General features: G+C 44.8%; 1 long non-coding RNA gene across 2 annotated transcripts; it reads left to right on the top strand.

Annotated features, from left to right (window-relative positions):
- The first annotated feature begins 622 nt into the window (after window positions 1-622).
- On the top strand, window positions 623-19,735 carry LOC102555219 (uncharacterized). 2 transcript variants are annotated; one of them, XR_005491169.2, is made up of 5 exons: window positions 623-1,321; window positions 1,445-1,530; window positions 1,859-1,938; window positions 5,092-5,272; window positions 19,463-19,735. It is a non-coding gene; the product is annotated as an uncharacterized LOC102555219 (long non-coding RNA). The 2 variants fall into 2 exon arrangements; XR_005491168.2 differs by lacking the exon at window positions 19,463-19,735 and adding an exon at window positions 5,372-6,236 and having other exon boundaries at window positions 644-1,321.
- Window positions 19,736-20,218: the final 483 nt, after the last annotated feature.

The following is a 20,218-nucleotide window of genomic DNA, read 5'->3' as shown; positions in this document are numbered from 1 at the left end:
CTTCACAGCCCCGCCTCTTCCTTTCAGTGTATTCATTTACCAGGCTCTTTGACAGCTGCTGAGCCAGTGGCCTTGGGCTGTAATTAAAGAAACTTTCAAAACTCAAAGTTAGCATTTTTTTTAAAAAAATCAATTAAATAGTGCTTTAAAAATATGTCAGGAAGCCAAGAACAACCAAGGTCCTATCTACCTGTACACTCTCAGGGAGCTCAGTGTGGACTGAGAAACTGGACCTCCAGGCAGTGAGGAACAAGGCTGAGCAGGGGTGTGGATTTGTTCTTAGAGTGCTGCTGATGAATCCAGAAAGAACAGTCGGGGTAGAAAGCAGACTTCAAACCCCATCCGTTAGCAATCTGAGCTTCGATGTGGGGTGTCGGCCTTACATGGACAGCCAGCAAATGTACTGAATTGCACAGTCAGACAAAATTCCCCCGTCTCTGGAGGCAATTGTTCTTCTAGAAGATTTGTAAAAAGAGGATTCACTCTTGGCTAGACCAGCTGGCAGGGATAAATCATGCGCTGGCTCTCAAAGAGTCTGAGAAAAGGATGAGTCAAAAGATCTTCCTGGCAAGCACAGCCCGATGGGGGACGGAACCATTGGTGATTGCTCAGCAAGAATGTCTGACCACTGGACAGCCACAAGCCAGAAAGCACACTGGTGCTCCTGGTGGACCAGTCCTCTTCTTTAACAGAAGAAAACAGCCAAGAGGTAAAGCAAACGACCCAAGGCTACACAGCCAGCAAGAATATGGAGGGCGCAGAAATGGGAGCTAAATCGCTGACTGTGGTGAAAGATATTTATTAGTCTCTTTCTATACTTGCCTTTTCTCAAAAAAATAAAAATAAAAGGGGTTTGCGTTGGTATTCTGTCTAAGCTCCACCCCCACAGCTACCAGGCAACAGCCAGGTATGCTCCACCCCACGGTTGCCTGGCAACAGCCAGCTGTGCCTGACTATAAAGGGGGCTACTTGCCTCCTCCTCTCCCTCTTATTTCTCTCTTGCTCTCTCTTGTTCCTCCTCTTCTCGTGCCCCTCTTTGTCCCTGTCCCTTCTTTTCCCATCTCCCCCTTTCCTCCCACGTGCCCATGGCCAGCCTTTCCTTCTTCTACTACTCTTCTTCTCTCACTAAACCTTTCCACGTGGAACCATGTTGGCTTGGTGTACCTTGTCTGGGCGCTGGCTGAGATTTTAAATACCAACAATATGCAGGCTCAGGTCAGCAGGTGTAGAAGTTGTGACTCCAAAAGGAGACACTCAAGAATCTGAAACATGTGATATCATCAACAAAGACACCTTCAGCTCAGAGTTCCCAGAAAACACGGTATACCATTATATAGAGACCATCTGTGCGTGTGTGTGTGTGTGTGTGTGTGTGTGTGTGTGTGTGTGTGTGTGTGTTGGTATGAGGGGCAGGGGATAAACCATGTGCTATCTCCAAACTCAGCCTTGGAATACGCAAGCCATCGCAAGTTCGTATGTTTGTGATGAACAACTACTGGAAAGGTCCTCCCCTCAAAAAGTTTTGTAAATGTAAGTAGGATACATCACAGCCCACAGGGGCTGCGGTAGGGAAAGCAGGGGAGTGGAGCGGAAGGGGCCCCAGAGGAAGGAAGAGGAGGGAGGTGCCTAATACAAACACCGACAAACAATAAAAACAGAGAACCTTAAGGCGGTGAGTACAGCTAAATTAAGTTCTTGTATGGAAAGGAGGCTAAAGGTCTCACTTAACACAGGTGCACAGAGAGCTGTTCTAAAATGCTGGAATGGTCTTAGAAATACATAGAAAATGGGAATGTCTGAAACTCTCTCTGTCTGCTGTTTGCCCTGCTTTCATTTCCTCCCCTAAACACATTCTAAGCACACATTCAGCAAGATCCAACCAATTTACAAGCTCAACACACACCTTCAACCATCAGAAGGGCAACTCAGCATCACCGTGTAAGTATTGTGAGCTCCTGGTGAAAGGTGGGCTTTACTCCAGCAACCTGGTTGCCTCTGGGTTTCACAAATTGAGCTTAGGAGTGTGTGGGGTCGGGTGAGGGGGCGGTAGGGGGGGTAGGGGGAGGTCAGTTCTTCAGTGCACACTGGGAAACATTCCTCTTGCTCATCTTCCCTTCAGTACCTGGACCTACTGGTGTGTCTTTGTCTTTTTGAAGCCCAAAGCAAAGCAGATGATACAAGAGGACACAGGCTTGAACCTACATTAGAAGGAAATTTATAGTAATTTCCTGCCCCACACCCCTACTCCCCGCATGCAGCTTCCCACTTCAAATCATAAACCTGCCCCTTAAAGGAATTATAGTCCAAGAGGGAAAACAGCAAGCAGGACTGGGTCACCATCAGTAAATGCTGACCCAGGAGGTACTGAGCTGAATCCCCCAAAGCCACCAAGGGAAGACTACCCATGATGATACATGTTTGTAATCCTGGTGGTGCGGAGTTGAACACGGGTATTCTAGGTATCCAGGTCTACTTGGCAGCCATGGGCCAGTGCCTGTCTCAAGGAAAGCAGGTAGGTAGCACCCAAACAACAGTGCCTTCACAGACACACAGGTGCACCCACACACATGAATACACACCAGCACACAGACCAAGTTAAACAGGCTCCTATGTGACTTCATATGATAGTGTGTTACATACTGAGGAAAGAAACACTGGTGTTCAGGTTGGTTTGAAAAACTGCGTTTGTCAGAAGAGCAACTCGATAGCCAACTTTGGATCCCACATGTGGTACAGGTCAGACAGAGGCTGTGTAGCCCACACACAACCCATGAGTCCTGCCTGGCCCATGAGTCATCCTCCCTCAGCAATGTGGGAAGAGCGAGAGTCAGAAAAACCATGTTGGCCAGTTTCATTTCCCACCCTGCTCAGGAAGCAGTTATAAAACGCCCCCAAAAGTGATGCTTTAAAGATTCCTGGGTTCCTCTTGATTGCCTCATGGGAAAATAAGAAAGTAGATGAGTTTAAAACTCTTTGGGCTTGGGGTTTTCCTCTAAAGCTCTCCCGTACATATGTGTGGCAGGCTAAATTCTATTCTCCTACCTTTCCTCAAGGGTGGATGTTTAAGTCCTGAAAACTCCCCACCGGCCCTACAGAAATCCCTACTGACCTTCTCCTCAGAATGTTAGTGCTTGAAAACAAAGCTTCTGCAGGTAATTAGGACAGAATGACATCATTAGATGGGCCCCAGTTGAATCCCACCAATAGCCTCATAAAGAGATTAGAACACAGACAGAAAGGCAACCATTGACCAGCCAGAGAAAGTAGCCTGAGACAGAAATCAGCCCTGTAGATCCTTCTATCGTGGACTTCTGGTCCCCAGCACAGGGAAACAACAAACTCCGGTAGTGTAAGCCAAGGGTGTAGGGCCTGGGAAGCCTGACGGAGAAGTCAGATTCCTAAGAATAATGAGAGGAGATGACAACCCAAGCTGGACTCCAGTGGCTGAGAGACACAACATTCTGCCAACCACATCAGAGAAGATCCCAAGGCCCTGTCAAACGCATCCCAGTGGACAGCCGTGACAAAGAGCTGAGATTGGTAGGACAGGGCTGGCTGGGGAATATGCGGAATTTTCTATATAAGCATTGAGGCAGACAAAGCATGGTGGCAGTAAATCCTACAGACAGATGTCAGTGCTTGGTGCCACATTAAGCTGGGAAAAATATAGTGAAGCCAGAAGCATAGGTTATAAGCAAGATACCCAGGATTCAGAAAAACAAGGGAAAATTACGTTAGCAACCTCCTGGGAAGCACCCGGAGTAGAAAACTGCTGACATGTGCTGTTGGCAAACTGAAGAATTACATTGATTTATTTGAGAGCACGTCATTGAGTGTACTTGACTTTACTCACCCTTTTATTACTGAAATACTTGGGATATGATAAACTGAAAAGCTAACATTTAAAGACCTTTAATCCTCGGTGTTTGCTTAAACATGGAACAAAGCCTGTGAAATACATAGACATACTCATATTTTAGAGCCTTTGCCAGTCACCATCGCAATCCTGACATGAGACAATACTATAGAAGTACTTCTTAGAATCAGACAAAAATATCTAAGGACTTGTAAACAGAAAGAGAAATGCCCAAATCTGACAAAATAATGGGTATTAAGAAAGCAAATTCTAGTCATCCTGACCTTGGGACGAGACGACTGAAATAAAGCAAATTTATTTTTTAAACGTGTTGTTTAGCAGGGTTGACTAAAGGTCTTTTAAGGTGCCAGTGATGGAAAAGTATACACATTCCCTAAGATCTCTATTCTTCCTTCAAACATGTAGTAACTACTTTTCATTGCATATTTATTTAAGAATATGAGCATGGGTGTAGATGCCCATGGAGGCCATAAAAAGGTGTTGGATCACCCAGTGATGGTGTGACCTTCCCCATACGGGTGCTGGGAACTGAACTCAGGTCCTGTGCAATAGCAGTGCATGCTCCTAACCACTGAGATCCTTCCAGCCCCTCAAATAACTGTTTTTACTTGGTCTTTGAGTCGGGATGGTTGTCCATGAAAATTGCCACCCATGCACACCTAGGCAAGGAATTCCTTCTACGGTGCACATGGTGCATGGCAGTTTGACAATTCATATCAACATCTCTGTTAATAATAGAAAATTAATTCTTCATGCTGAGTGTGTACAGCTGTCTCCTTCTGACATCTATCAGAATTCATCTGCAGAGACAGGATGAAACTGTTGGAGCCCAAATAATTATCCCCCATCTTGTTCATCTTCTCTGCCTGACTCCCCGACCCCCATCAGACTCAACAGAACCTGGTGGGCTCCCCGGCGACTCATCTTTATTCCTACCTCTCTGTATTTGAAACTGCCCCTTAGGTGGTGACATCTTTTATGTTCTAATCATTATAGCTGCTAGCCAATCAACAATAATGAAGAATCTGTCCCGTGTAATACACTGACCTAGAAATCATAGCTACAGAGAGTCATATAACAAGGTATCTAGCCGTCAGAACGCAAGTCTTCTCACCAATGTTCGCTGTGTAAAACTGGGTGGAGGGTTTTGGGGGGTGGGGAGCAGCAGCTGTATGGTTAGCTGATCTAATCATGTTATCTCTGTTTTCTCAAAGGTCACAGTGGACTCCGAGGGACCCTACACCTTATGAATGGGCATTGTCCTCAAGAAGGTGATGGAAAATACCAGTGTACTTCAAGTAATTTCATACCCAGGAGGCTGCTCTGGCGAGATGGTTTGGAGCAGTGGATCCCAGCCTTCCCTAAGGCTGTGACCCTTTAAGGCCTCATGTTGTGGTGAGCCCCAACCTTATAAGATTATCCCCATTGCTACTTGCAACAGTAATTTTGCTGCTGTTAGGAGTGTAAATGTATCTGTGTTTTCTGTGGTCATAGGTGAGCCCTGTAAAAGGATCATTCAACTCCCCAGGGTGAGAATGGCCAATTCAGAGCCTTTCATCTTTAACCTCCAGCTCCTTAGATTGTTCATGTTTTAAGCCTGATCAAAAGCAGCCTTTATGTTTTCCTCCACATCCCTGGTTAAATTTTTCTGTTTAAGTCCAAGAGCAAAAAACTCTGCCATACCTGGAGAGATCCCCTCCTGGGGTGATAAACACTTGACTTACGACTTTGTGGGCCATCCAGATGCTGAGACATCATGCGTCCCATGGATGTCGCATGCACCCACGTCTTCTTCAGAATGTTAAGCTTCAACCCGAACAACACAATAATAAAGACTGTCAGGAGTTCCTCAGTACAGTTAAGACACATCTTTGGAAAGGAGAAAAAGAAGAACTGCACAGAGATGTCACTGATTAAGAAAGAAAAAAAGGTACAGGAAGAACCAGGCGGAGCGACAACAGAAACTGAAGAAGTCACAGGCTTCAGTGGTGGTTTGCACCACCATATATCATATGTGAGTCAGGAGAATGCAGGCATCTCATGCCCTAGGAATTTCCCATATTTCTAGGAAAATACATCTTCTCCCTCTGCTGGGAACGTGGGGTTCATCCAGTAGGAAGTGTAAAAGGAGCTCACTGTAAAGCATATGGTACAAAGCTACAGGTGGAGATGAAGAGATGGCTCAGTGGTCAGAGCGAGTTCAGTCTCCAGCACCTGCTTGGGGCTCACAACTGTCCACTACTCCAGCCCAGAAGATCCAATACCCTCCTCTGGCTCCAGCAGGTACTCAGTGCACTCATATGGTGCACATATATGCGTTCAGACATAACACATAAAATAAATTTTATTTAAAGAAAAATGCCACAGGCATGACTGTTGGTGGATAGTGCCTGTTTGGGTCATGAAAAGTGAAGTTTCTGTAGGCTTCAGGTTGAGATCTAGTCTTCTTCTGTGCAAAGTTTCAGGACTGGTTCTTGCTCGGAGTATTGGAGCTCTCAGGATGCTTGTGACTTCAGTGACAATGCCAATGGAAACTCTAGAGATGGGCCACGCCCCAGCTAGGGAGAAGGATCCGCTAAGGAGAATCTCAAACTGCAAGCAGGGCTGAACCGCACCCCATACTCTCATCCCAGGAGTTAGAGGACATTGAGCTAAGTTCAGGACTAGGAATTCGTGGTGGGAATGGGGAGGTAGCAATCCACAGTGCGGTGAAACACTGAGTCTGCTCCAGATCTGACTGATGATGATGGATCCTATCTAGGTGCTGCTTAAATGCTTTTCTTTGTTCCACAGTCGAGTCTGGAAACTGTACAGATGACCAAGGGTCCAGGCAGACAGAGGATCAAGTCCAGTACCCTGCTGTCTCCCTTAGAGAGGACCCCCTAAAGCCCCGTGGGCTCAGGAAGGGCACACAGGCCCAGGAGATGAATCAGTAGGTAAAGTGCTTGTTGCACAAGCATTTGCCTCTGACTGCAGATCTCCAGCACCTACATAGAGGACTGGGACGGCACAGCGTACAACTGGATCCCAGCCCAGGGCGGGGATGAGGAGCAATAGGGTGGTCTGAACATTTGCCATCCCGCAGGATTTGTCTATCCCCGAGCTCCACGTCCAGCAAGAGACTCTGTCTCAAATAAATAAAATGTGAAGTCTTTGTCTTGCTCACACACAAAACAGGCACACACACACACACACACACACACACACACACACACACACAGGTGCACACACATGCATACGCCACACAAGAAAAAAAGAAAGCAGAGATTAGGCAGGAGGGCTTTTCACACCTGCACTTGCAGCACTTGGAAGGTAGGACCTGGGGCTGAGGGATGTAGGGTCACCCTCAGCCCCACACATGGTCTGAGTTCATCGTAGGCTATGTGAGACCCTGTCTTGAAAACATCCCACAAAAACAAACAGAAAGCCACTGCTGGTTAGAAAACCAAGAACCCATGGCCACGAATGATAGCACACGAGACTGAAAAGTAAGTGTAATAACAGTAAAAAGAAATTGTGGAAAAATAGAAAAAGCAACTATTATATAAATCTTAAAGGAGGGAAGCTGGAGGTGGGGGAAGAAGGTAAACAAGAAAGAAAAATTTTCAGAACAGCTTTGAGTAATAGAACAATAGAGCAACTGCTTAAGTCTGACAAAATGAACCAAACGGTTAACATAGCAAACACAGTACAGCATAGGGGGCTGGCTAGTGTTTGCCTAGCTCTGGCCTCCGTACACACCCACACACATACAAAGATGCTCAGACAAACTCACGTATGCACCCACACAAGCGTGTATATACACCACATTCCGAAAAGTAAAAGAGAAAGTAGAAATCTCAATAAAAGCTTATGTTGACTCCGTGTTGGAATATTAAATGGATTTAAATTGGATAAACTAATTTGACATACTTCCAGAGATTATTTTTATGTGACTCCATGAAGTTTTTGATTGCATACAGAGCTCGAATATTTCAGTTAGACAATGATCTATGTAGCTCCTTAAGGAAAGCTGAAGCACCCATCCAAGATGCTGCAAAGTGAATTTGTATTCAAGATTCACCCTTGAATATAAATAAGGGGAACTCGGCCTTATAAACCTTTATTGAAAAAAAACTACCTGATAAGATGTAGGAAGGAATAAAAAAAAAATTACAGGACTCGTTGTTGGAGGAGTGAAAGGAAAGAAGTTTGGTGGCCAGCATTGAAATATATTGAGACTGTGGACACAAGGATTAAGGGTTCAGAGCAGAAGTGATGTAAATCTTGACACTATACACAGTAATGGTATCAAGAGAGGCTCAGAGAGCTCCTGCAGACAGCCTGATGTCTTAAGCTTAGGGGCCATCTGGTGTCTGTCCAGGCTACTTAACTTCACCAGTAAAAGCCAAACTAGACCTTGCTGCGATTAAGAGAGAGCACGGCCAGCCCCAACGTGTTCAAATCTATTTACAAAGCCCAGGCCCTTAGCACCTTTCAAGACTTCTCAATTTCACTGTTAGCTCCCCAGCAGGAGTAGACAACGCTTGATCAAATGAGCAGAAGGGACTTAAAACAAAACAGTGTGGACGGAATTTCACTCACCCAAACAGACAGCAGACCACACGCTGGGCCTGCCGGTTACAGTTTGCTGAGGCTGCAATGCAGGGAAGGGGAAGGGGGTGGGGCTGCAGCTGTGGATGGAGCTCCCTTGCAGAATGCTCATGTAGCACACACAGGAAGCCCTAGGTTTGATTCCCTTCTAGGTCATTAACAGACATCATGTGAGCTAAAAGATTTACAACCACTGACACTCAGCACAGAGAGTATGGAGAAAGGAAATCCTTGTGTGGAGGAGCCTGTGTTTGTGGGCATTCGCATTCCAAGTTTTCTTCCATAGACAGAAAAGCTATCGTCTGCTCTTAAGGGTGGGGTGCTTCGAACACAGGCACAATCAAGGGCAATTGCCCAGCTCTCTGAGGAAAGTAACTTGGGCAACACAAGACAGCACCAACCGGGAGGTGACAAGCAGCTCGGGCGTCATTTACAAAGATTAATTCCTGAAACTGTAAATCTTTCCCCTGACACTGGATCAAACATTTGCTCACAGCACCCTTCAGGCTGCTTTATTTTCAGGATTAAAAATGTCCCACTGTTCTATATGTAGCTAGGACAGACAACTTGCAGAACGTCGTCAAATGTCAACTAAATATTAACCGTTTTCGTTTTAATAAGCTTCCTGATGTCTAACGTGCATTTGAACACTGGTCTAAATATAAGAGCTTAGGCCAAAAAGGAAAAAAAATCATTTTTCCCCAAACAATCTACTGAAGATCTTGCAAGCAGTCTCATCTCAAAAACGAGCCGTTGCCTTTTAACTCACTATCATTAGAATGGAAATGGTTCATTCAAAAAAGAAGAGACACACAAGGTTGGTGAATAGAGCATTTACCGCAACAAACACAAATCGCTGGGCTCCAGCCCCAGAACTCACACAGAGCTGATGTGTGTAGGTCACCCTGGTCTTCTTAGGGGGAGGTCAGAGCCAGAGCCAGGAGAATCCCTGAAAGCTTGTGTGCTGGCTCCCTGGTGTACACATTAGTGAGCGGGAGATTCTGTCTCTGACAAGGTGGACGGTGGGGACCAGGTTCCAAGACTGTTGTCGGAACCAGGGCACACAAATTTATTCTTACACTCTCTCTCTCTCTCTCTCTCTCTCTCTCTCTCTCTCTCTCTCTCTCTCTCTCTCTCTTTCTAAAAGGATAAGAAAACCAACATGTCTTCTAGCTCTGTCAATAGTGATCATTTTCCTCTGATGTCAGCCTGGCTCTTGGGGCTCTTAACGCCACTGCAAAGATAACGCTTGTGATTGATAAATTTTACTCCAAATCCACTCAGAGGTTTGAAAATAATTTTCCCTTGAAGAGAAACGTCGATTCTGGACTTTGGATAGAATAACCCTTCGGCGGTCTTTAAATAGCAAGCGCATCATCAGACCCGAAGCACCATGCAGTCCAGGCCCTACAGAAATAGTCTTTCTGTTTGTCCAGCTGCACATAGTCCCACAGATCCCAGCCCTGAACTTTCTCAGTATATTTAGCAACCGCTCACATTGCTTATCTCTCTCCAGTCCATTTTTAATGATCCTAAGAGAGACCTCCGCTGCTCCAAAACTTGACTCCCTTTTTTTTTTTTTTTTTTTTGGTTCTTTTTTTCGGAGCTGGGGACCGAACCCAGGGCCTTGCACTTCCTAGGCAAGTGCTCTACCACTGAGCTAAATCCCCAACCCCGACTCCCATTTTTTTAAGGTTTGAGATTGTTTGAGACCCTTTCACCCTCTCCGAGGCTCAGAGGAGGTTATCAACCTCCCATGAGTTCCCACTATTGAGGTAGATAAGAAGTGAGCTCATAGCAGCAATGGCTGAGCAAGCAGCTCACGGCACAGGGCTGGCATTGTGAGAGCCAAACTCAGCCAAACTCAGTGAGGGAGCCAGGATGGTTGGGCAAACAGATGAATGCCTGTTCACTCTGGGATGCTCCCCCGCCCCTTGCCAGTTTTATGAGACATATTTTCGCTATGTTGCCGAGGGTCGCCTCAAACTTAGGATCCTCCTGTTTCGGTCACCGGAGCGCTGGGATTTTAGACTGTGCCACCACAGCAATCTCTAGTCCTGCTCGATCACTAGGCGATTCCCGTGTGGCTATGTGATTTGGCATTCGAATGGCTAGAACACTGGTAGGTTTTCTTCACTTCTGGGTTACAGAGTAAAGGGTTATAACACTAACATCCTGGTGTTCAAACTTCTAACTCATGTTCCAAAAAGACAAGGCAAAGGTCTCGTTCATCCTCATGGTCCTTTTGTATTATCATAAACAGCAGAGAAGGGAAAATAGAACGTGGGGGCTTCAACACCAACACCAAGGTCTAGATTCAATTCTGAAATGAGGTGTTTTGCCGGATGAAGCTGTTAATCTTCCCACACAGCCAGGTAGTAAGGAGAGGTTTGCAAGTTAGGAATAAATAACTACTCACTGTGGACTGAGAAATATATACTTAAACAAAAACAAACACAAAAATATGAACTCCTATCCCTCATTATCCTTTCTGAACCACATTTGCCTGATGAATCACACTGTGCAAACCCTTCTATCTGTGAGACTCTCCCAGCTACTTGCAGCCCAAGGCACCCATGATCCCAGTCTGGGGTCTTTTTTTTTTAAAGATTTATTTATTTATTTTATGTATATAAGCACACTGTGGCTATCTTCAGACACACCAGAAGAGGGCATCGGATCCCATTACAGATGGTTGTGAGCCACCATGTGGTTGCTGGGAGTTGAACTCAGGACCTCTGGAAGAGCAGTCAGTGCTCTTAACCGCTGAGCCATCATTCCAGCCCCAAGTCTGGATTCTTACAACAGAAATATAGTGGACTCATATTTCTGATGGTTGTCAAAAAAGGCCTTTAGGGGCTGGAGAGATGGCTCAGTGGTTAAGAGTACTGACTGCTCTTCCAGGGGTCCTGAGTTCAACTCCCAACAACCACATGGTGGCTCACAACCATCTGTAATGGGATCCGATCCCCTCTTCTGGTGTATCTGAAGACAGCAACAGTGTACTCATATGAATAAAATAAATCTTTTAAAAAAAGAAATCTTCAAAAAAAAAAAAGGCCTTTAAATTCTCCTAGCCTCCATTCAGCACTTTGATGGGCTAACTCCTACTCATTTAAAAACACTTTATTGAGGTATGACGGGCATACAGAAAATCCACATGATGTAGCTATTCAGTTTGCTGGGTGTGGAAGTAAGTAAATGACCCTGGTCTTGATCGATGCCATCAGTCTATCATTCTGAAAGTTCCCTCCTGTCTCCTGATGTTTATCTTCACAGAAATCATGAGTGTAAAATCTGAGCAACATTTTATATTCATATTATATACAAATGAAACGGTAACGCATCTTTCTCTGGTCAGTTCCCTCTGTCCTCATTTCTCCGGAATGTCTTTCCTAGCTTCTGGAAAATCCTCCAAATTTGCTTTCCTAGTGTCAACATGAATGTCCTTCTCTATACTAGAGGGTGCATCTTGAAAGTATCCATTTTAATTCTTTCTCTGCCTTTTTGATATTATTGGCACGAGCTGGATCCTAAACTTCCTTACCCCTCACCAAAGTTCCACCACTTGTCGGTTGAGTGAAGCTCATGGAGTCAAGAGAAGTGGGTAAGACTGATGTGTGTTCGTGGTTGCATTGGGCAGTGAGTGTGCAAAGACTAATCAAGGGCTAGGGAGAGAATTTTTTTATTCTGTGCTGGGCATCCGTCTCTTTTTAACTTTTATTTTTAGACAGGCTGGTCTAGAATTCAATACATATTCAAGGAGGACCTTGGCCTTCTGATCCTCACCATCACATCACCACCTGCTTAGTTTAGGGTATGCTGGGGATTGAACCAATGACATGCATGCTACATCAGCCCTTTACCAAAGGGCTGCAGCCTGCCATCTGCTCTCTTTAATGATGACTTGCTGTTTTAGCAGGACAGCAGCACACAGACAATAGGTAAAGCATGGGTGTGTGGCGTCATTCCAACAACATTTCATTCGTAAACCAGATGGCACACGGCAATCGTCCCAGGGCTCTGGGCTGCCAATTTTTGTGCTATACTTGTGCAAAAGTGTTTTATTGACTTTCACCTCATTCTACACCTAGACTTATTTGTGCTTGGCAGAACTCCAAGTGTTGTTATCATTCAAGCACAATTTTTGTTGTTGTTGTTGTTGTTGTAATCTCAACAGTGTTCCAGTAGCGTAAAGATTTGAGGGTCAATGAAAAATGGGTAGCTTACTTCCAAGAGGTATCTTCCTCATGGAGAGGAAAGAAATTGAATCCCACCACTCGTGCACTCTGAGTGTCATGCTGTAATTAGTAGCAGCTGTTTAACTAAATAATAGTGCTTTAAAAAGCAGGCTGTGCCCTTTGGATCTCCAAGGGCAACAAGAAGGGGGACCCGTTAGTGGACAAGAATTAGACGCTTCATAAAATCGTAGCGGTGGCTTTGCCTGTGAGAGGAAATGCTCATTACTTATAGACTTACGTCCATCTGAGCTTTCCTGCGTCAAGCCCTGCTTTCCCAAAATTTCTTGTCCATGTAGTCCAGGTCCAGGCTGAATCCTTGCTCCTACAGCTCCTTCCCACAAGGGTGTGGGGGTGGTAGAAGGAAAGATTACAAGAATTTTAAGGTTCCTATATGTCTTCTAATTTACAGCATTCTTCTCTTTTTGGAAGCTATCTTCTTCATCCCGTTCCCATAAGGCTTTGGAACACTTTTTAAGTGAGATGAGTTTCTTCTTTTCATTACTCCCTTAGGCTACTGTCCATATGCTGTATTTACCTTGAGCATTAAGCTGATTTTTATAGTTTCCTTTTCATTCTGTGTCAAACCTTTGTTGGAACCCCAGAGGTGCCCCCCCTCCGATTTCTGTGTCACGCCTTCACGTGCTCACCTATGTGGTTTCAGACACTCACTTATCAGGAATGTGAGTTTTACCAGAAGGAGAACATGGTCAGAAGGTGAGCTGGGCATGGGACTAAGTAACACTCAATTCACCCTCATGTTCTCCATCAAAGACATTGTAGTGTACTTGGAACATTCTAGGTGCCAGTGAGCCTGGCCTTCCCTTCAGAGTTCTCAAGTGTCTTCTCCTCTGGGAAGACTTTCTAACTTTTCTTCAAATAATCCTTTACCTCTTTCTCTCTGGCACTTCTGCTGGGTACCACCCACTCCTCAGTCAGTGCTGAATACCGCTCATTTTCCAGTCAGTAGACCAATGACAATTTGTTTACATTTTGTCCGTTATCTTGAACTCCACCCTAAAGATTCTATTTCATGTCTACAGGGACTCACTTTGCAAGATGTATAGTAAGTGTTAGAAACATGCCAAATAATGAATAAAGGAAGTTGTGTGTGTGGGGGGGGGGTCTAATAATTTATATTAAAAATAATATAATTAAATGTTCCTCTGTTTCCACTTTTATGTCAGTTTTCAGTAACAGAGCATATTTATAAAGATACAAAGAAAGTCAAGTTCGTTTTATTCTATTTGCCTTATCCCACTAAGAAGCAAAGTGTTTGATTTGTATAGAAATAACATCAGCAATGACCTGTAGTACCTACCATGTGCGAGGCATATTAAATTAACCTGTTTAATTTGTTCATGAGTCTGATAAAATATCCAAGATACTCTGAGTATTCCCTTTATACACGAGGAAATAGAAGGAGCACACAGTGGGCGAGCCCAGTCCTGTCCACACACAGTAGGGTTATACTTGGGGCCTGGGAAGCCCTCTCTCAGAGGCTAGCCCTTACAGTCCTCACAACTCTCTATACTAATGAAGGAGATGCACATACTGAGTAGAGGCATGGAGTTCCTTGGGGGCAAGTCCAGTAGCAGCAGGAAGGGGCAGGCAGCTGCTGCCACAGGCCCTCCAGGACTGTCCCATTTATACCTTCTCCAGAGTCCCCAGAATTCCAAGAATCATGCCCCTCCTAGAGCATGAGACAATCGTAATGGCTGTGGACAATGGAGAACAGTCCCATATCCCACACCGGGTACTGAAACAAAGACCTATCCACATAACATAACTGAGTTTTTAAAGAAACCAAAATTCTCACTACATGAGCCCTTCCCCCTTCCATGATTAGGACAAGCTCAATCTTTGAGTGGGTCGTGATGGTAATGACAACTGCACTGAGTTCATGGGTGCAACCACCATGTTCAAAGCAATGGTTTGGCAATCTTGACCCACAATCCTTTGGTGCTAACATTCTTTCTGCTCCTCCTCCACAGTGCCCCCTGATCCTTGGAAGGACTGACATAGATGAACCCATTTAGGACTAAACACTCCACTATTCTTTATTCTCAGGACTTCAACCCATTATGAATCGATATTAACCACTGCTCTCTACAAGAAGACATCTCTCTGACTTAGGTTGAGGGTAGCATTAATAGGTGGATGTAAACATGACTGTTGAGAAGCCATAGGTTAATTAAACAAAAAATGTTAGTGCTATGTGCGGGATGCTTTCTCATGAACTGTTGCTGAAGGAAGGCCCAGAGGCTCCCAAAGCAATATGGGCAATTGTCACTGTTCCTTGCCGCCTATCATAACTAGATGATAAGACTGTTGTCGAAATCATCATGCTTTGGTCACAGGTCATGGAGCAATCAAACTTGAACTGAGCCGAAAGCCTCCTGACCTTTCTCATGGGGCTGGAAGGTGTTGAGCAGATAGCTAGAAGAGAAAAGTCATTAACAGTCTTACCCTCCTGTGGAGGCTGTGAATTGCATCGAGCTAGCAAGATGTGCCTGCTGGTGTAGGAGTGGCATGGATGTTTAGGAAGAGCCAACAACTTTCTGATTGGACTTGAGGTCAACTCCCCAAGAGTAAACTCATGAGGACAAATAATAAACACCTCATCCTCATCTGGGAATTGCTGGGGTTGGTGTGGTACTGCTATGTACGCAGATGCTAAATACTGGCTCCCCAAGATCTGGCTTCCCTACTCAGGAGGAGCGGATCCTCAAATACACTAGCAGTGTTATGTAAACCTTGCTTCTCAAGATAATTGGTCAATAAAAAGTGAAAGCCTGTGATTGGGCAGTAGAGAGAGAGAGAAAGGCGGGACTCAAGGATTGAGAGAAACCAGGGATAAGGGAGAAAACCAAGAGAGGAGGAAGTAGAGATGAGAAGAGATGGACCATGAGCCTGAGGCCGGGAGAGACAGCAAGCAACAAGGGACATATGGCTGGGATGTAAGCTAGAATCGCTCAAAACCTGCTCAATCTAGGCTTACGGCTTGTAAAGAAAGCACCAGGATTGTGTATCTTTTATACATGCTAGCAAGAATGAATAATTCCCTTTACAGGGAAAGTCTACTCTGAGGAGGTTTTCTTGGGCTCTCTCCTCAACAGAATGGAGAGAAGACCCACACTTGAGATTTATTTGAAGCCGGGTGCTGAGTAAAAGCCAGCCTTCAGGGAACCTGAGAAGAGATGGTGAGAGGCGCTCCCTCACACACAATTACTAAGCAGAGAGCATAAGCAGTCACTGAGGCTTAAACCTTCACAACCAGAGGATCTTTGAGACTCAAATCCTGTGAAATTGTAAGAGGTGTTCATACAGACCACTCTGTGAAAAGAGCAGAATGTGGGCAAATGTCTCCAGGGGGCTAGAAACACTCAGAAGACAAAGAAAGGGGTCCCAAAGGGCCCCTCTTAAGCCTGACACAGAAAGAAATTCATGCCCAAGGCGTAAGCCATGGCATGAAGGCAGGCAGGCAGGGCGCATGCCTGAAATATGGGTGATCTTCAGCTGTATGTCAGAATTAATTTTATCCCTGATTGTTTGTATCTCAAAATTTAAACAGCAACCTACGGATAGTAAACTATTTTATCCTTTTGTGTATCACAAATCGAGTCAGAGGGTCCAGGAATGCTTTTGAACAGAATTATAAACAAGAATGGAGAGAAACAAAGGCATGGCAGATCTCCAGCACAGCAACGCTCCCCTCCCATCGCTGTGCGCTGGGCTTGGTGGCTGTCCATTTCTGTTCTACTTTTGTTTGTTCTTAAGATAGAGTCGCTAGCCTAGGCTGAATTAGAACTTGCTCTGTAGCCCACGAGGTTGACCTTGAACTTGTGATCCTCCGGCTTCAGCTTCCTAGTGCTGGAACTACAGCCACGTACCTCCGACCCTTCGATGTGTACAGTCAAGGCCTTCCCACAGACCCCATGTGTGGAGCACTTGGGAGTTTTCAGGAAGCCTTTCGATGTCTTATATAACATCACCTAATGTGCTTCTTCATTCCGTGAAGATGTATCCAAGCTATGACAGTAAAGATCCACTCTCATTTAAGACACGAGGCATTTTTTAAATGAGCTAGGGAAACGACATAAACAAATAAAAATACTGCTCTAGATCTAAAGAAGATGTCCCTAGTTACTACTCCAGCCACTACTTAAAGTTAATTTACATTTTTAGAAATCTAACCAATTAGTTTGGAAGTAACCACCATATTGAACAGCAGACACATAGACTATTTTTATTATCATGGATACAAGTGTCAGGGGCTTGGAAAGGTAAAATGTCAGCCCTTGTTTTATTCATTAATTTATTTTGGGTTTTTTGTTTGATTGGTTGTTCTTGTGTTCAGCTGGCTTCTGGTGGTTTGAGGCAGGATCTTACTCTGTAGCCCAGGATGGTCTTTAACTTGCAATGATCTTCCTGCCCAGCTTCCTAAGAACTAGAATTACAGGCGTGGGTCACCTTTCGCATTTCACATTTCAGGAACAGGCTTAAATTCTCTTGATATTTCATTTTGAAACAGCCTTTTACCGACAACAAACAAACAGAGATACAGTGTTGCAGAACTTCTTCCCAGGAAGCCTGAATCAGCTCCAGAGCGCTGGCAAGCCACTCAGATCTCCCCTGGGGGATTCTGAGCCGAGTGGTGTCATGCACTGACTGTTTCTGAGAAGCTTCCATGGTTCTTCTGCTGAACACACAGCTCTTCTGTGTATCACAGTCTTTTCCCATGGCTGTCTTTCTCACTTCCCTTTTGTATGATTCACGCTTTAAGGCATTGGGGCCACATTATTTTTATATGTAGATCTGACTGTGAGCAGGGGCAAGGGAAGAACACTCAGGAATATTTGGGGAATTCTGTCAATTTGGAGGCTGATAAAAGACTTAGTATTTCCTTTAGACAAGAAAACTCAAGGCTTTTGGCAGTCTTTGATCTCACATACTGCATACTGCCTTCTTTCTTTCCTACCACAGAACGAACCAAAGAAATCTTGTCAGAATTTAAGTTTTCCTCTAGCTTCTTGGGTTAGACACACACACACACACACACACACACACACACGTGATGAGATCATCCAAAACCACTTGCATTTTCTAGTGAAGATTTCTTGATATCTAAGATATCTGATTTTATGTCTAGTCAGAAAATGTCATTTAATCTTCCATAATGGGGAAAAAAATCTATACTTAAACTGAACTCTGTCATTTCAATGAACCTCAAGGCTACAAAAGGACAAGGTTCTTTTACAAGCATCAAGGCCACTGCCAGAGCAGTCAGCCCTTCCTCCCTATCCTGGGTCAGAGCAACCAATAAGGAAGCAACCTTGCAAGAAAATTTGGTGTGTGTGCTTTTTTTATTTACTGTGCCTTAGAACTATATGATTTTTGACAACCAGACTCCTGAAGTCCAACTAATAAGGACGTTATATTTTTAATTTATTATTTTTATTAATCATTCCATTCTTTTACATCTCAAATGATATTCCACTTTCCAGTTACCCCTCCACAAAACCCCATCCCACATCTGCCTCCCTCCCCCTCCCCTTTGCCTTTATGAGTGTGCTCCCCCATTCACCCATCCTCTCCCGCCCTGCCCCTCCAGCAACCCCCTATACTGGGACATCAAACCTCCATAAGACCAAGGGCCTCCCCTCCCATTGATGTCATACAAGGCCATCCTCTGCTACATATGCAGCTGGAGCCACAGGTCCCTCCCTCTACACTCCCTGGTTGGTGGTCTAGTCCCTAGGAGCACTGACTGGGTGGCCCGGCCAGGCGACATTGTTCTTCCTGTGGGGTTACAATCCCCCTCCACTCCTCCAGGCCTTCTGCCAGCTCCTCCACCAGAATCCCTGAGCTCAGTCTGATGCTGCAAGCACACGGATGCTAACTTTATATTTACAGGACACAGGTTTTTTTTAACTACTGCGAAACTTTATGAAACAGAAAGTGATTCTCGATATATCCCTGTAGTGACAATTTTGATTGATTTAAAAACACTGAAAGGCGATGGGAATGTGTTTTTGTTTTAATCCCGGGTGTGGGATATGAGGCTGCTTCAGATCGTCCACAGCAGCTGACTGTGATTTGTCTCATGCTCTGGCTGGCAGGAGCGTGGTATTTCTAGCTCAAGATAGTTTATATTTGGAATCCTGAGGACTCTTGAGAGGGTATACACGCCAGGTCCTGAGTGGGGTACAGTGGCAGCCACTTCTGCTGACACTCCTGCTGACACTCCTGCTGCTGCTGCTGCTGACTCTCTTGCTCCTGTCGCTGGTCGCTGGTCGCTGGTCGCTGGTCGCTGGTCGCTGGCTGGAGATACCCTGGTGATAAAGATTGAACTTGCTCCAAGGAACTCACACACTCCTCAGCCACAGGAAGCAGTCTAATGACATTGATGCTCCCCTTCTCTCTAGCTTTCTTTATCTCCTACCTAGCATTGAGGGGTTGGAATGAATTGGGGTAGAGAAGCTTGGTAGGAAAAAGAACCCAACAGAGTAGCCATGGTCCAGAAGCCCCAGCCCCTTCTTATAGCTGACGAAAGGCTTAGAAAACCTGACTTTGGAAAACTAATTGACATGTTGCCTTGAGTAGTTTAAGGAACTTAAAATTGTTCCATTCTTATGTTTACTATGGTCTTCCAAGAACCATGTAAAATAAACCACATATAATACCATTATTCAGGGAAAGAGGAATGATGGTTGGTCTGGGGAAATAAATGGTAATGAATTTGAATTTCCAGGAAGAGAGGAACTACAAGGAAGTCCAGGTGGGAAACAAGAAGTGGCAGGAAGACCCATGAGGAAGGGGAACAGCACACTGCACAGAGATCTGACAGAGGCTGCATTCCACCGTGGTACGGCTGTTGATAACCCAAGCCTGAGTTAGAGCTCCATGCATACCTCCTGAGGGACATCAGCACTGCTGCTCCCTGGCCCACATTTAGGGCAACAATGCCCCATACCACCTCAATAGCCACAATCATTAAATAATTTACATTTATATCAATGCTTTACACAACTGGTCCTCACATATTTTGTCTGGGTATAATTTAAGTGGATAAAATAGGAGTCTATGGAATACTTTGGGCAATCTTAACTGCTCTGTGGATACATGGCTGAAGAGCCTCCAGGATCTCAATGTCATACAACCTTTCCACTTAATACATTCCTTTATCAAATTCTGAAGATCACCTCCAGTCTATATTCACTTTTCCTAGACTAGATGAAATAAGATACTTCAGTAATAAAAATGTTCTGTGCCCAAATCAATTTGAAAACGTTGGCTTAAAAACAGTCCCTAAGCTAGTGAGATAGCTCAGCACGTGCAGACACTTCAGTCAAGCCTGAAAACCTGAGTTCTATCCCTGGGACCCACCTGGTGACAGGGAGAAACCCAGCTCCCACAAGTTGTCCTATGACTTCTCAGATACATTGTGGTTCACATGTATACACACACACACACACACACACACACACACACACACACACACACCTTC

This window comes from Rattus norvegicus, chromosome 11, assembly GCF_036323735.1.
Source record: "Rattus norvegicus strain BN/NHsdMcwi chromosome 11, GRCr8, whole genome shotgun sequence".
In the NCBI taxonomy this organism is placed as follows: Eukaryota; Metazoa; Chordata; class Mammalia; order Rodentia; family Muridae; genus Rattus; species Rattus norvegicus.
The sequence above is the reverse complement of the archived record's forward strand: the minus strand, read 5'-3'. Positions and strand labels throughout refer to the sequence as shown.